This window comes from Trachurus japonicus, chromosome 21 (assembly GCF_045865225.1).
Source record: "Trachurus japonicus isolate A0001 chromosome 21, Traja_1.0".
In the NCBI taxonomy this organism is placed as follows: Eukaryota; Metazoa; Chordata; class Actinopteri; order Carangiformes; family Carangidae; genus Trachurus; species Trachurus japonicus.
In genome coordinates, this window is record NC_140927.1 from 15908528 (window position 1) to 15926183 (window position 17656).

Sequence of the window (17656 nt, forward strand, 5' to 3'; positions counted from 1 at the left end):
TCAGTGGTACGGTCTGCAGACCTTTCTCAACAACACAAAAGACACAACACTCACTACAGATTTGCTCGTGCTATTTTTGTACATTTATCTTGCCTTATTGACAACACATGCAGGGCCACAAATTGATGTGATCTATTTCTAAATCTGGACCAAAACCGTGCCAGATAAAGGATCCCACTTAGACACAGAGCCCGTGTCATGGCAAGAAGTCTTTTCTTCTGGCGCTTTCATTGTTTTGATCATACCCTGTGTAATCATTGCTGCTGTTCATATTTCACAGTACACTCTCTTTTGCTGTCAAATACCCTGTGTAAATAATAACTGTAGTTCAAGAGATACCTTAAAGGACTTGTGGAGATTAAGTCGGTGCCATGACTGTAGGTGTCAAAGGCAGCTGGGTTAATTCTGAATCTCTCGAATAAACAAACATGGGATGGATCAGAATATCAAAACTGCTGATGGCATTATCCTGTGACTCCTTTGAGGCGGGGTGCTATATCTTCAGGCCACCTTATAACATCATTTTCCAGAAAACCAGAAAACAACATCTCTGCTCCAGATGTCATATTTTTATTTATTTATCTTTTTTTTCCCAAAAGGAGTGCGCTCTCTCCAGCAGAAGCCATTAATGTCTCATCACAGAAATAGCATTTCAATGCTAAAATAATCGACTCAAGTGTGTTTGGAAGATGTGGGAGGTTTGTAGTAGGAGGCAATAGAAGGGTTATTCAGAGTTTAAAATCTTGTTAGCATTCCACAAAAAAAAAAATCTTTGGGAGATGTTTTGATCATTTCAATTATCAGGTTTCTTGACAAATATATGATGCAAACTTAGCCCGCAGCAGTGGAAACAGCTGCTTGCTTATTACGGTACAAATGAAACACAATTTTAGCCCCAGAAATGGCAGCGTTTTCTCTTTGAACCCAAACAATTCCCCCCACCAAACCAACTTCTTTTATTTCCTAAAATGCAGTTTCCCTGGAAGAAATTTGCAAGTGCAATGGCAAGATGACACTGAGAGGGGGAACTTCACTGAATATTCAGAGCTAAATATGGCGCACTGTCGAGCTGTTTAAACACTTTTTTCACTCTTCACGCCACATCACCATGTGTCAGTGTCAGGATGGGATGATGCATGATGCCTCACATATGAAGAATGGGGCGACATAAGACCAAACTCTTGGTGGCTTCGCACTGGGTGACACGCAGAGAAACAAGACAAATGTTCTCACACTGTTACAATGATTTGCTGTGTTAACCTTTGAGTGTCTGCCATTTCAGATGCTATGAACATGTCTCGTAATGTGATTTTTAGAAAGGAAATAATGTGTCGTCTTCCATGGGGAGGGTGCTGGAGATACAGCTCAATACAGTTCTCTACAATTCCTGGCTCTGAAGTGGATGGTTATGAATAAAAAGCCAGTTTGAACAATAAATCATAAATACAATATATAGTCTGAATGTCTTGTGCAGCCTTAACAGGAAACAAGGGTTGAGCTTACATCTTCACTTACTATACTGTTGTCTGAAACCATAGCTTTACACATTACAAGAACAAATACTATTTTCTTGTTTCCTTCTATAGCACATGGATCATCATGGTGGATATACTGAATTTTTGCCTTTGATATGCAGCGAGTTACATCTGAAATATAAACTAGTATGTAGCTACAGTACAACCTGTCATCCAAACAAAACCTGCCAGGAAGACAAAGTGTTTCCAACTGTTCTAAGCAGCCCCAGTCGGGAGCGGGGTGAAGAGCAGGCCCTCAGAGATAGAGCCGAAGTGCAATAATTGTTTAAATGTGGAGGTAACAGTGCCCACATTCAGACGGTCTCTCCTAGAAGCGATGCAAGCTATTCCTCTTGGTTTTAGACATAAAGAGTGACCGAGGTAGCAAGGGCAAGAGACCTAGAGAGAGAATAAATCCAAACCCCGCTTAGTTTATCTCTACTGCACTGTTTTATATAAGATGTCAGAAGCCAGAAAGGTTGGAAACCATTGGTTTAATCTTTTAACAGTGTGTTGTATTTTTCAAAACCTAGTTACATTGACCGTTGTGTGAAAGTGTCATCTTAAAAGTTACTAGAAAACTAAAGCTGTCAAATAAATATAGTGGAGTAGAAAGTACATCCCCTCTCTCTGAAGTACTACCTCAAAACTGTACACGAGTGCAATACTTGAGGTGCTTTGCTATTTTTCACCACTGCTGACGGGGGCTTCAGAGGCATCTAGTTATTACCCTTTATGTTTTATCACATATGAGAATACAGCAGATTTACATCAGCCAGTGGTTTATCAGTGCAAGCCCTGTCATAGCATCCAGATATAAACGCTGCTGGATTGACAGTCAGTTTGCATCACCGCTGCCACCAACTCAAGTGTCTCGTGTTTTTACATGGTATTCTCCTTCAAATCTTCAGATTAGTCTTAAGTCCATCTGACTGGAGAGTAAATCAACGTTCAAGGCCTCTGTAGTGATTTCCTATTCGATTTTACTGCTGTGGCTCCTGACTCATGAGCTCTGGGTGTGATTTACCGAGGTGCAGGCTGCAGGGAGCTCAGTGCTCACTCCACCTCGAGGCAGTCATGATGGTGCTATCTGCTCCTTGAAACAAATATGAGGGTGGTGTTATTGTTTGTTGTTCAACATGACTTTTGACACTGTATATAAACTTAACCCAAACTGCTGGAGAAGGCCTCTGCTTGTGGAAATGGTTGGTGTGCATTAATATATATGCTAAATTAAGAATTTACCATATCAATTTAATTTTACATCAAATAATGGTGGTATTATTTATTTACATTCCTCATGACGTAAATTTCTGTCAATTTGTGACATTTCCTTTTAAGTTTTCGCCGTCCATTTCAGATCCCCAAAGATCAGTGCCGTCCTACGACAGAGCAAACTGAACAAAAGACAAAACTGACAGGGACATGAGAGAAGTGCATTACAGGCAGCAGAGGAGACCCAAATTGGTGTGTGGAATGAATAATGCATTTGTCTCAATCCTTCCAATCCTGTAACTTTGCAAAATGACAGTGATCAAAGTTGAGTCTGGAAGGGATGGTATTAAGGGGGAGATTAAAATGGTTGAGAGAGTGTAAAAGAGAACACCAGAGGGGGAGAGAGGATATTTCTGTCTCTTGTCAGATCCTGTCATGACTTGTTTTACATTTACACTTTCCCTCTTTATCCCTTAGCTCCCATCCTGGCAATACAAATAGGTTTGATAATTCAGTGTGGAAACAGCTGCCACAGCCTAATACTACGGCTATCGAGACAGCACACTGGCGTGTTTTGCACTGTTATGTTATCACAGGCATCGGCCCTCACCCCCGCTCTCCCATTTATATATATTTTCTCTACAGGTTATAGTTTATTTAGAAGTTTGCATTTTATATGGAAACCGAGAGATGGAGAGGACAAATGATGCTAAAAATCCATCATCTGTTTGTCTTTGGATAAACATCCACACACACATCCCTGCATACTTTTACATCCTCACACCCCCACCCCACAAATACACGCACACGCACACAGCCACAACAGATGCCTTGTCTCTGGTGTATTGTATTTGTAAGATGACGGGCTGGTGTGGGCGTCTGCAAAACAGCTCAGTTTGCACCTGAGTCAAAATCCATCCCTGCTTTAGTTGCCAGCAGTGCAGGGGATAAAGCAGCTGAGGAGGACACATCACACCGAGCTCCCTCTCTCTGTTGAATACGTTCGCCTGATGCTTGCTTTATCTGCTCCTGTCCATTTCATGTTTGTTTTAAGATCAGTCAGCAACTGTTGTCTGCCTTTGCCAAAATATACATAAATAAAATAACTGCTTTGCTTTGAGAGCATGGGCAGTGCAGGATCTATTTTATTTTGCAGCCATGGGAAGCATCTGCATGACATCCACTTTATGTGAGCCTTGGCAGAAAATGATCTGAAACTCATTAGTAATTGGCGCTGAAGAATGATAGACGGTTTAATTTAATTTCTCGTGTGCATGGTGTGTCCTGATTTTGTATCTTTTGTTTCTTTGTGTCATCAGACAAGAAAACATTTTTAAAAAAATGTGTGTAAATTTACAAAAAACTTCTGTTGCAGTCTGGACGAATTACCCTATCATTACCTCACTCTGGTGATTTACAGAATAAGCAAAAACGGGGCTTATCCATGGCCACGAGGAATGTTTCTGTGAGCTGCAGTGAACCTTCATAAATCCTACCACCTTTTGTTCATCCATGTGGTAGATGTATGCTCGAGGAAAATGACTCTCCATACTCGAAGGGCACCAAATAATTGTGGTGCTTCAGGCAGAGCCAGTAGGGCTGAAATAAAACAAGTGCTCTCTCACAATCCATGCCTGCTAAGAATAAGCCTGTTCAGATGAGGGTGGCGGATTCTCGGCTGAGGCATAACCGTGCATCTCTGTTCCTTTTTGCGAGCGTGACATACAGTACATGACGGCTTTTGATCTGGCACACAATGCAGCATTGTCCCATATAACAGTTTGTACACATCTTTGGTGAATAAATGATTTAATATTCATTGAGCCATGGGTGTGCGATGCTTGAATCACCAGAATAAAAAAAAAAGAGTATCTAAATGATGTTAAACGTGACGGAAGCAGTCACTTATATGTACTTGACTAGTCAAATACTTCTATAGGCAAATTAACAATTAATGACGTGTTTTAAATACTTCATAATAAGGGTTTTCCCTGAAGCACTAGTTACCTAGCAACTGCAACCAGAACACATTGCATCCGCATGCAGCCAGGACTTAACATGTTTTAATTTAAATGTAGATTTATTTTGTACTGTATGTTTTCTACAGGGGGGGGGGGGGGGGGGGGGGCTTTGATCCATGGTTTCTCTCTATATTTTAAGCAGCGGGAGTAAAATCCACAGGAGATTTAAGGCTGGTTTCACATGGTTGGGCAAAGTCTCCGTCCTGCTGTTGGTCATTCACTTTATCATTGTCTTTTCGCTGCCATTTCAGTGTCTGCTGTGGCAGTGGGATAAATATTTCAGGAGTCTACACTGTGTTCCATTTGTTACCTTGGTTGTAAACAGTGTTGGGCTCTTCCCCAGGTAGTCAGGTGTTTACATGCTGCCAAAAAACAGTTTACTGCACACAAACACTCGACTCTGAGCTTACAGTATATGCAATTACAAAAGACTTCTGGCATCGCTACCCAATTCTTTCACCTACTGTGTCATTACATTGTGAAATATGCCATTAGCGTTCATGTTGTTAATAATCAGCATGTTAAATATATTACTCACACAGGGAATCCCAAACAAAAATGCAAAATCACTAGTGAAAAATTTGTGCTGCGAGTGCATAAATTGCAAACCAAGGATGTATATAACAATAAAAGTCAGATTTTTATGTCTCCTCGGTTGAATTTCAAAACAAACCATTAATAACCCATGGTGGGTGCTTCGTGATAAAGATGCCAGTCAGTCACAGTAAGCCGTGATGCTGAACAGCCATGTGCTACAGGCTATATGGGTTTGTTAGACGGATTCCTGCATGTAATTCATAAAGCACTTCACCCACATGCATTTTTGATGCTATAGAAAAATAGAGCAAGCTCGCAGCCTCCACTTTCCTTCACCACAGGAGCCAAACCTCCTATCGGCGTTCAGCCTCAGGGAGCTGATTGGACTAAATGTTGCAGAATGAAGCACTGTTTTCTTTGCCTCTCTGTCTTCTTTTTTTTTTCTCCCTTTTCCTTTTTAGCCGGGGTCAGGTAAGCACAAAAGAGCTTAATTTTCTTCCCCCATGCCGTTAATTTGAAAGACTGCTGAGATCAATAGGTGACAGGGGAAAGGACAATGAAGATAAAGATAAGCGGAGGGAAAGTGAGGTCGCGTTTGACACAGGGATCCTGTATGAGGTGGATCAAAGGGAACTTACCTTGGATAATTCATCATTGTGTTTTCATTTCACTTTAACACTGTTTTATCACTTAAACCCATCAATAGTTCCCATATTAAAGAGGCTAATTGTTGTAGAGTCAGAGTGAGTAGAATTGAAGAGCTCCGTGCTCGTGGAAGTGGATGGGAGCGCTTCATCTGTTTACGTCTAGACAATAATGTAATGAATGACAGGCTGGCATCATCTTCTAAAAAAAAACTCTCAAGAGACGTGTTGCTGTATATAAACACCACCTAATTGGTTTGCACAAACTAACATTTGACCCCTCTTTTCCTTTCCCCATCTCCCCCTGTATTTCATACTGAGGGTAATATAGTGGCGAAACAATCTTAATTGGAGTAGAAGGGGGGGTAAGCTTCCTGGAGGCAATGAAGTTGAATGTGGGGGTGTGTGTGGGTTAGCTTTCACAGTGTTGCATTCGAAGGCTACATTCAATTATAGGCTACTTGTCAGACGGAATAAATCATTCAGCAACTGTACTGCATAATGCAGTCAAACAAAACTTTACCGTGAGAAAATATTTCCCCGCCGGAGAACTAATGATCTTGGTGGTTTGGTGGGGTTTCTGAACCGCTAAATGTCAAAACCCATCACCACTAAGAACATTATGTTGCCCAAACAATAATAAGACTCCAAGCTTAATAGATGGGAGTTGGTGTTTTACCTGTAATTGCCATGAACAAAACTGTAATTTATAGGCAGTGATGGGCTTTTTAAAACAGTACGTAGTCAAGTACAACGTCACACCCTGATTTGTCAGCGACCAGTGGACTGACAAAAACTGGGGTCTTACTGGAACATGGGAGCTGATGTGGAAAGAATCTGGTTCAACATGTAATCAGCTACACATGGTTAACCAAGTCACTGCTTCTCTGTTGACACTACGAAGGAATCATTCATCAGTAGTTAATAAATGCATAAAGGCCTCACATAAAAAAGTGGATGAAAACATTCACCTCACTAAAGGAAAATCTATTAAGGCATATTTGAAACAGGTTATAGCCCGAGCACTTCCAGGAAAAAAGCGCTGCCACCTCTTATTTAAACTGACAGGTAGGTCTGGGGGCAACTGTCCCCTCAAGGACAAACATCCAGCATCTGAACCTGGAAAGCTAAGCTGCTGTAAAAGCAGAATGTCACACACGGCATCAGCTTGTCTACAAAGGTAAAACCAAAGATTCTCACAGTTAAGAGAGTGCAGACTAAAGGGATTAAATCTCAAAAACGGGATTGTGGGTGTTTGGCTTTTACAGCGTTTTCTTTTTATAATTTTCACACTTTTACATGTTTTTGCATTTTAAATTTGTGAAATACAGCTCCTAAAAAATGTGTTATTCAAAGGTTTTGTGACATCTAGTAAATTATAAACAATAAAAAAAAAAAATTGGGGTTTACAAACTAAAACTTCACTCACAAGTTGGAAGTTTTCAAAGCTGTTGCTGGCGTTGCTGCGTCATCAGCTGGGGGAATTATTCATTCTAGCTCAGCTCAAAATATGCTTACCATCTGTTCCCTTTATTCCAGTGCCCGGCTCATGGCTCATGTTTAATGTATCTGTGCTAATGGCATCATCTACGTACAGCACAATGGCCATCTCCACATCAGGAAATCAGCAAAAGCAATGAAGTAGGGAGACCTTGGCTGTATGAATGCCTTCAAAACAACCTTTAATCTGAATCATTTGCTCCATCGCTTCTAAAATTGACAATGACCATGAACAATCGTGCTTCTAAACTATATTACATAAATTAAAGGCCATTACAATTTCGCCACTTTGCTTTCCAAATGGCGCGTTATCAAACATCCATGTGACATGTCAGCAGCACATCAGTAATTTGACCACACTGCAGCAGTATTTATGATCTATTTAAATCCTCTGCGAGGCAGGTCAAGTGTGACTCACTCTAACATGATTATGCCCCTGAGTAATATATGAAGGACATATGGAAGTGGAATATGAAATGGGGCTGGCACATTTGCTCGTATATACAATCACACAATATAAAATATTCACATCAACACGTACGCCCACACATTTGCTGTACTGTACGCACAAAGTCCATGTTTACATTCAGTATTGCAAATCAAACATCGCGCAGAATCTCACAAACAAGCTGTCTCAAGAAGCTGATTGTGTAGGTTTCTGCTCTGAAAAGGCACATACTGTATGATCAGCCTATAGGGAAAAGGCTTTCAACTAAAGGATTGGAAATTTTAAGTCCTTCAGGCCTGCCAGCCCAACAACTGTGCATATTTACAGTAAGATAAACTAGTATCATCAGGGGGTGGAGCTTAAACCAATTTAGTGGGGTCAGATTTAGCTTCATCTGCTCAATTATATACAGTACAGGACTGAGACATCAAACATCAAATCTATGAATCAATCAATAAATTACTTAATTTATAAAGAGTAAAAACAAAAGAAAAAAAAAAAGTAATCCAGACAACAGAACAAAGTCAAAAGATGTTATGAGAGCAAATCACGTTGGAAGATATGATAAACAACCACACTGTTTATAGGCACAGTGGGCTCAGTCTAGTTCCTGCAATGGACCATAACATCCATTTCTTCTCTTGCCATCTGTCAGTATGTACTATATATAGACTATGTCTATACCCTAGCTTCTAACAGTCAGCCATCCTCAGCCAGAAATACCAGGATGCGTTTTGCTGTTTTCAGAATAAGTTGGGATCCACGGGAATCCCACCATGTTAGTTGTGCAACACATGATCTAGGCCAACTGTTATGGAAAAAATATTTCAATTAAACATCATATTGCAATACAAAGACCTCTACATAGCGTATGATATTTTGCATTGCTGCTGATAACTTAAATTATTAATAATAAAAATGGATGCTTGTTGATTCTCTATTGATTTACCAGTTCATTTTTGACTAGTATGTGCTTCAGGTCCTATATGCCTTCCTATAACGCTCTCTCTGTTATAAAAACAATAAACTCTAAATGAATGTATTATGGAGCTTTAATGTATGATATGTCTGATCAATGTCAAAAAGAACTACAGTATTTTATATTTCTGCAAAGGTTTGGCTCTGGACACATAAAATCTCCTCTGTGGCCAAATCCTCAGCAGGAGGAATTTCAAATGCACTCTGTGATGTGCCAAGCCAATCTTTCAATCGTCTAATGATAGCAACTCTCATCAAAACATATTTGAATGTGTAATTTCATTTGCGATCTGCTGCCGAGCCGAAATGTTGGCTCTGGACGAGCAGCCTGTAGGGGCCACATCAAATGGCTCTGGCTTTGAGGAAGATGAGAGAGTAGCATCATCTTAATCTTTTGCTCCCAGAAAGGGTCTTCACTACTACCTTTAATCACCTCGCTGCAAATTCTCACTGCTGACTCATGCTTCCTCATTTCATTTTATCCTCGCCCAAACACAACCGCGTGGCCTTGAAAGTAACCACAGTGGACAGCTGAGGTGGCTCATTAACACCAGGTCCAGGAAATGTGTCTCCTAATAGCTTAATTAAGACACAGTGTAGGATTGCCTTGCAAAGTATGCTGCACAGCACATCCACTGCAAAACTGTAACCTGGATTTGTTTATGTATTACACCTATGACACCCAATCAAATAAAAGTATAACGTATTATAAGAGCCCTAATTTGACACAAACAATATCCAGTTGTTGCATTATGAGCATGCATTAAGAGAAAATGCATTTTGCGAGTAGTTGATGGAAAACATTTACTAATACTGCTGACAATTTGCTTAGCCAGGGGGTAAGGGTGGGAGTGGGGGCAAACAAATTAAATATGGGCACAAATTTGAAGAGAATCTTATCGCAGTGGGGTAATATCAGTGTCATATTTCTTCCCTGCAGTCACTGACGCTAAAGAGCGATTAAGCATGCAAGATGACTGTCGATTCGTGGGCAAAAAAAAAGAAAAAGAAAGGCTGCATTGCACACTCAGTTAAAATCTTTTATTATCCAAGACACTTCATAAAATGGCCTATTCAGATACAGACAGCAAGTAATGTGCTGTGTGTTGCCCTGACTGGGATAGAAAATGATCGTTTTCTCTAATACATCAAAGTAGAATTTTCCAGATTTTACAAGGTGTCTGGCTGTGGTTACATTAAAAAGAAATATGCCTGGATTAATTCAGTGGGGCTTGGGGCAGTGGGCTGAACACTGTGCAGCAGGGAGTCACAAGAGGACTGCAACAGACTGTCAGTCTGCTGTGAAGTCAGCCAGATGGGAGACAACATCTTCTTCACCTCAGGGAAAGGCAGTGGACGGAAACAGGTGAAGAGAGAGAATAAACAGGAAAAAAAACAGGAGGAAAAAGAACTGAAGCAGAATTAGAGGGGCTAGCTCTGGGTCCGACACAAAGATGCTGGATGAGGTAAGCTGCAATCGCAGGTCTAAGGGAAGCCTGTTATGATGACAGATTTAGTTTAATATGAGACATGAATAAAACAAAACAATGTGAAGAGGTGCACAAGCAGCAAGGTGAACACAAACATGTTGTGCTCCTGAGTGCCCCCCGCTGCATGCTGAGAGGCTGTAGCCCTTAATATTTATACATGTTGAGTTAGCTGCGTGTAGTTGTATGTGTTGTATAATGTGGCAGCTGATACGACTGACGAATATATTTGTGCACGGAGGGATGGGTCAGGGCAATAACTGTGGTAGGACTCCAAATATATCACCCATGATAACGGTGAGGTGATGGAGGTGAGGGGGTTGGAAAAACAGAAATATAAAAACACAATTCTATGCCAAGACCAAAGCTTTGAGGTCTGCATACCAACCCACATGCAGACAGATTGCCTGCATGGTGATTCAGAGAGATCTCAGTCGTGGTTTCGCAAGGCAGCAGGAGTCATGATCTCCTGTCCTGGAGAATATATACTGTCTGTCAGCCACATGATGAGGTGCCTTTATATGGGCCATAAATTTCACACCCAGACTCGGGCAACAACAATACATGTAATGCCAAGATTCATCACCTGCAAACAGATAACCTCTCTCAATTCCCACTGCCCTCAGCTCATAGCTTTCTATTGCACTCCCTTTTTATAGACTATGTGCTCTTACGAACCTGTAGACTATCGTATTTGGTTATTAGTGGCACTTCTCGACCAGAATATACCTGATTGAGGCTGAAGAGGAGTGGCATTATGTAACAGCATGATGTATGCATTCGGACAGCTTCGTCATGACAGTGAGGTCCCTCGGTGAAATTATCCTCACTTATTAAAACTGTCTATCAGGAGCGAGGCTCAGTTAATGAAATCGTCCAGGTCAAAGCCAGAACACTGCCATCATTCTGAGGTTATTTCATTCAGAGGGAAAGAACGCTGATCAGTATTTTCCTTTCATTGTATGAACCGGAGTCCTTACACGCCCGCATCGTGTTAAATCTCTTTCCCAAGGAGACATGCATGGGAGAGCACTGCCGTAAACCGTACTTTGAATCTACAATGTTTACCCCCCGTTTGTGAAGGAACAGCTGCAAGAAAAGCAGTTTCAAATGCGCCATAAATCTTAAACAAAGCTTACATAGAAATAGCAAAGCAGATTATTAAAGGCGCCCATGCGATGGGGAAGTACTGTACAGTACATTCAAGAGGCGTTGCTAGGAAACGCTACTGCTGGGTGAGTCAATGAGCAATCCACAGGCTCTGAGAGGAGCTACAATAGAACAGACAGCCTAGCAGCCACACAATAATCTCAGTCCACATGGTCATTGCAATTATGCTAATTAATATCATCCTTACAGCCACTTCAATGAAAAACATGGTATTTTGCTCAAATATCCACGCCACCTATTTAAATCAGAAAAGTGAGGGGCTGAGAACAGGTTTCTACAGTGAGGCAGAGCCACAGCAAAAAGCTGAGAGGGTTATACACCAGTGAGCATATGGACGGGGAAAGTTCAGGCTGTGAGAAAGACAGAGGTCGCCACAGTTTGAGAGAAAATGTGAGGATGTATGTGAGTTACAATGGTGGACAGGCAGAAAAGGTCAGAGAATTGTCCCGTTTAGTAAAAACGCTGACCTCCACTCTCCCTGTCGTCGTTTTGCGGGCAATTTATAAAACTTGTCTCTCCTTTGATGGTCACAGTGTGTATGGATAGAAAACATGATGCCTTCCATAAATGTCATGTAGGCTCAAAGAGAAAATGTCATATCACACTAATGTGTGTACACACATGCTAATGCATATAGGCGAAAACACACACACACGCACACAGATACCAGGAGGGAGTCGATAATGAGTCACCTATAATGAGACACAGCTCTCCTGTCAGACGAACTCTGTCAGGTGCAGAATTTTCTATTTTTGATGCGGAGCGCAGGCCATCTTGCTTTGTAAGGGTTATGAGAAAGTGCGCTTTGCTCTTTCCTCCATAATACCCCATGCTGTTCACACCGTACACCTGGAACTGATGCCAGATCTGTGAGAAAATCATTAAGACAAGAAGATGAAATCAAAGTTGTATCAATACTGATGGATTTTCAGATTTACCACATTAGGCTAATGCATTAAAAACAAGTGTTTATGTTGTATTGGACATTCTGTTTACAGTTAATGTGGTGCATTTAGTGTAGATTTCATGGTGCCTTGATTTCAAATCCTCATTACAGACACTACTTTTTTTTTTTGGGTGGGGGGGCAAAGAATAATTATCATTGTTCAAACCTAAATATAGGTTAAAGAGAAACCGAGCAAAAGATGAGAAGTGATGAATGAAGTCAGTGTGTCTCTAGTCGATGTGTTTTTAATAATTGAAAATCTTGGGACTACTGGAATATACATCTGACCAGCTGCCTTCACGTAATGCTTTCAGATTGACGACTAGAGAGATTTATGTATTTCTAGGCTTTTTCTATGATATATATTTTTATGCTTTGTGCACTGTATTCATGTGACAGTTTGTACAAAAATAGTTTTTTTCCCTTGCTTTCTGAATCATTTATTACGAGGCAGCGTTGACACTTTCATTTACCTTCACAGATATTTCCACCCAAATAGGATTACCACCATCTGTCTTTGCAGTCTATTCCTCTAAGATTAAATAATAACATATAATCCATGAGCACAATCAAGACGTTCTATGTGTTTACAATTGCTGCTACTATTCATAAAACTGGGAACCTATAGCATGTGTAATAAGGACGGGAATGCAAGGTAATCCTTCAGTACACCAAGAACACATGAAGGCAAAGAGGCTCCGGGATGTAAGCCTGTTAGCACCATGCATCTTCATTTAAAATGACAACACTGGGCTTGTGCAATATTAACTGCAGGTTCATGAAGCAAACCAACCAACCTTTACAGAGTCAGGGATATCAGAAGAGAAGGGACTATCCAAGACATGACAAATTCCATACATCACCAACAATTATGCAGTAAATCCAGAAGCGACTTGATGTGCAGCTGAGTGTATACTGTAAGAATTTAAATTAATTTATGCTCCTTTCCAAATAACAGGTGGTTTTAATTTTAGTGAGTCAGATGCTCACTTGCAGTAGTAGCGTCTTCCATGTTCCTTGCTAATGCATTCAATGGTTTTTGATGCTGTTAAGAAGCATTACTGTATCACTCATGTCATAATATGAGCACATCATCCACTGCTACTGAAAGCTGCATTCATCACAGCAGCACTCAAACTATATTTGACAACAGATGATCAGCAACATGTTTTAGATGAAAATAGAAACCATCACCAACTTGTTGGTAACATTTATGTGTAGAGCTTAGAGTGTTTGACTCAGTGATGCTAAATGAAAACATTCAGACTTGACTGTGGGTCCCGTCCCCCCACTACATTTTAGGAACAATAGTGCCATCTAATGCACAGAAGAATAATTGTCAACATATTTTCACAGTTAAAGCTAAGGCACTAAAGGGAATTATTAATCTCTCCAGTTTCCTTTAGGAGGCAGAAATGATAGGAACATTATGGCCACCAACACGCACTGTCTATAGCCCCTTTGTCTGTCTTCTATAGTCTCTGCAGTCCAACTTCAAAAATGTCACTCTCTCCATCTGCTTTCAGAGCGATGAAGTCTGCTGAGTGCAGTTTGTATTAGCTTCAGACCATATGTCACTGTTCATTATTTGTCACTTCTTCAATCCAGATGGGCAGCAGTATGACTGGCAGCACTCTCCTGTCAGCGCAAAGATGACAAGGTTGTCATGTCTCTCTACTTTAAACCAGCACAGGACCTCCCCAATCCGCTGTTGTTATTCACTTTCTTCTTTTAAAGCAGAAGCAGACTTTAAGTGTCTTCAGAAATGGCACGGGTCACATTTGCATCAGCTGTTTTTACAAAATTATTTGGCTAAGTGCAGATTACAGAGACAGACGACAATAATTATACCTCTGATTTGTATTGCTGTGCAGTTTATTATTCAAAACACTTAGGCTACTTCATGTACTGAACTCTATGTTAGTTTGCTAAATTTTAAAACAGCACACATTAACCTGTAGGTCTGCCCTTATCTTTTTTTTCCTTTGTTTTTTAGAGTCTATGTATCTAAAAACAACAACAAAAAAACATCAACTTCATTCAATCAACTGATATTTCGTGTGTTCACAGCTCCACCTCATCTGTTTGCATGGCACCTGTCCTGATTTGGGGACAAGGCTCACAAACTATACCTTCATTTGTTTTGTTTTTTTTTCTTTCCTTCATCACTGCTGCATCACCTTTGTAATGCCTGATCCAATACTTGAGCTAGATGGTTTTGATTTTTTTTTCTCTGCTGCCACCATGTGGTTCTTCATAAGATAACGTGAAAACCAAATTTTAAATATATTTGCTGTGAAAACCACGGTTCTTATAGGTTTAATTGTACAATGTCTGATGACCTTTTGACCGTTACTGCGAAACAAGGCTCAGCCTAGATTGTCATGGAGTCCCAAACACAACATCATGTAAGTCAGCATGTAAATACATGAAGAGAGAATAACAACAGAACAACTGGCAAGCTCTCAATATAGGCTACTTTGGTAAAAAGGTGCACATGTACTGTATGTGAACCTATGTACTGTAGGAGACTGGGGCTGGAGCTGAAAAGTCAAAATTATCTCCTTTCCTCACTTGTTCTTGACCTCAATGAAAAACACAACACTGCTGCACTGAGAATCCAACCCAAACAACACATGGGTGATAAATGCTTCTTTCTTACAACAAACAAGACATATGGACAAAGGATATCATGAAAGGAATATACATATTGAAGAGGTGAGCCCTTCAAAGAATAATTTATGTTCATAAGAAACTAAATAGGGTCCAGAATGAATTGTACAGACATACACAGGCTTTATAGAGTTTTGACTTTATGTTAGCATTCACAGACATAAAGTAAAGAAATACATTTGCTGGTGCAGTGATCAGGGTTTTGAAACCGGTATGTATTGATTGTTATGATGGTGGTGATGATGATAATGATGATGCTGAAATACTTACTCTTCAAGGTGGATCCAGGATTTCAAAGAGAAGAAATCTATATTTACAGTTTGGAGATATCAGCCAATATTACAGTACAAGGATTTCCAGTATAAAAGAGGCGTTTTGTTACTTGTACATTCATGTGAATCTGCCATGGGAAAACTAAATCATATCATCGGAAAGGTTGCTGCAGCAAGGCTGTATTTTCCTCATGAACAACAGTCCAATTTTTCATATTTTAAAGGGGATTAGATAGGGAGCTGTTATTTACTTAATCCAACCAGCTCTTGCCATGGCCACTGAGATACATCTGAGTCATTTCACTCATTTAGGAACCTTTTTAAATTAAAGAAGAGGTGGCACCAAGGCTGGGCTCAGACAGTACAGCAGTGGTATAGCAGTAGTGGCCAGTCAACAGAGTGGGCACACCTGAGGCGCTCCATCAACCACACAACTTTTGAATAGTAGGAGTCAGAAAGTTCCCATGGCCAGTAGTTCCCATGGTTCATTGAGGTTGGGTCTATTTCTTGGTCAGAGGCGGTCTTTGAGGCGCCTCCACCTGAGCACTGTCTACCGCACTGTGCCATCTGGGATGTATTGCTCACGCACGGGGCGGTGCGTGGCGCAGTGGGTAGAGCGGCCGCCCCATGTAGAGGCTACAGTCCTCACCGCAGGCGGCCCCGGTTCGAATCCCGCGTCGGGCAGCCCTTTCCTGCATGTCATTCCCCCTCTCTCTGCCTCCCCATTTCCTGTCTATCTATACTGTCATCACTATCAAATAAAAAGGCAAAAAAAAAAAAGTATTGCTCACGCACATGCGCATGCCACCGTGCCACCTGATACCAAAACAAAGAACTCAGATTGTAATCTGCACATCCTCCTGTAAATTCCCCTTCCCTTCAGAGCTCTAAATGATAGGCCTATGACATACAGTAGCCTAATAGATATTTTAAAGATATTTTTTTAGCAAAAAGAAAAAGAAAGAAATGGAACAAATAAACGAAACAAAAGAATGGGGAAACAACAAAAAAGGGAAAATATTATAAATTGTCAAAGAAATAGCTATATTCTTTAGAAATAAACTAAATCCACTGGGTCTTACAGTAGATGGTTTACAGAAAAAAGGGGTATTGTGTTCAAATAAATATTGAATTCATAATAAAAGGAAGAAGATTTTACATTTTATCCAATTAAAGCAGAAGTAAGCGATCCGGTCGTTTTGGCTAACTTCCTGTCAGCAGATGGAGTTAGCAGTCCCCGCCCTCGTCCCTAAGTGACCACATTCACGCGCATCCCTTGGCTGCACCAAGGGGGCAGTTGTCGGTCTGAGAAGTGAAGCTCACTTCCGCGTTCAAAAAACTGCAATCCCCTCGGATTCCTCTGGGGGCTGGTGTCAGAAGGGAGCATTCCCCATAGACCCCCATGTTAAAATCGCCGACTTTACATCCTCAGTAAACATGTTAAAAGCCTGGTGTCAGAACGTTTTTTCGTCTCAATCGATAGTTTCTACCCCCGCACACACTCTGAGGGGGGTGAATTTTTTTTTAACTCTACCGTTTTACTGTTATTAGGTTAAAACCCTGGCCAATTAGGGCGCGGAAACGTTGAGTGACAGGTCCGAGCAGCTCCGTGGACAGCTGCTTCGAGGCCAGTGGGCGGGTTCTCGGCCGGCCAATCCAACATGGCGCTGTTCAGGCCGCCATATTTGAGTCACAAAAACGACTCCCCAAAACCAATGGGTGACGTCACGGACGCTACGTCCATTCTTTTTACAGTCTATGGGCTGCACACACAGAGAGGACCGCCCCTTTATGCCGTTCTCTCTCCTCATTGGATAAAGGTTGTAGGATACAAGGAAAGTTTTCTCCTTGGCTTACAGCAGAGCAGAGTGACTGACAGACCCATGTTTCGGACCAAACACTCTATATAAGTGATTGCTGTCGGAAGATATAACTATTTAAGACTTATCCACTTACTTCTGCTTTAAAGAAGCATGGGAGAGATTTAGGCTAAACACTGATGAGTTGCGGGCAGAGCACATCCTGGACTAGTGACCAATATGGCTGGCATATGGAGACAAACAATCAACTCACATTCACAACTCTGAGCTTCTTAGTACCTAGGAAGAGGTGGTGCAGACTCTGCAAAGAAAGAAACTTAGCAATCAATGGATTTGATCTGATGTTACTTTGTATTCAGGGGGTTGGGTAGTGTTAGGGTGAAAACTGTCTTAACACTGAGTGTTTGCCTTTTACTAACTGAAGTTGATAT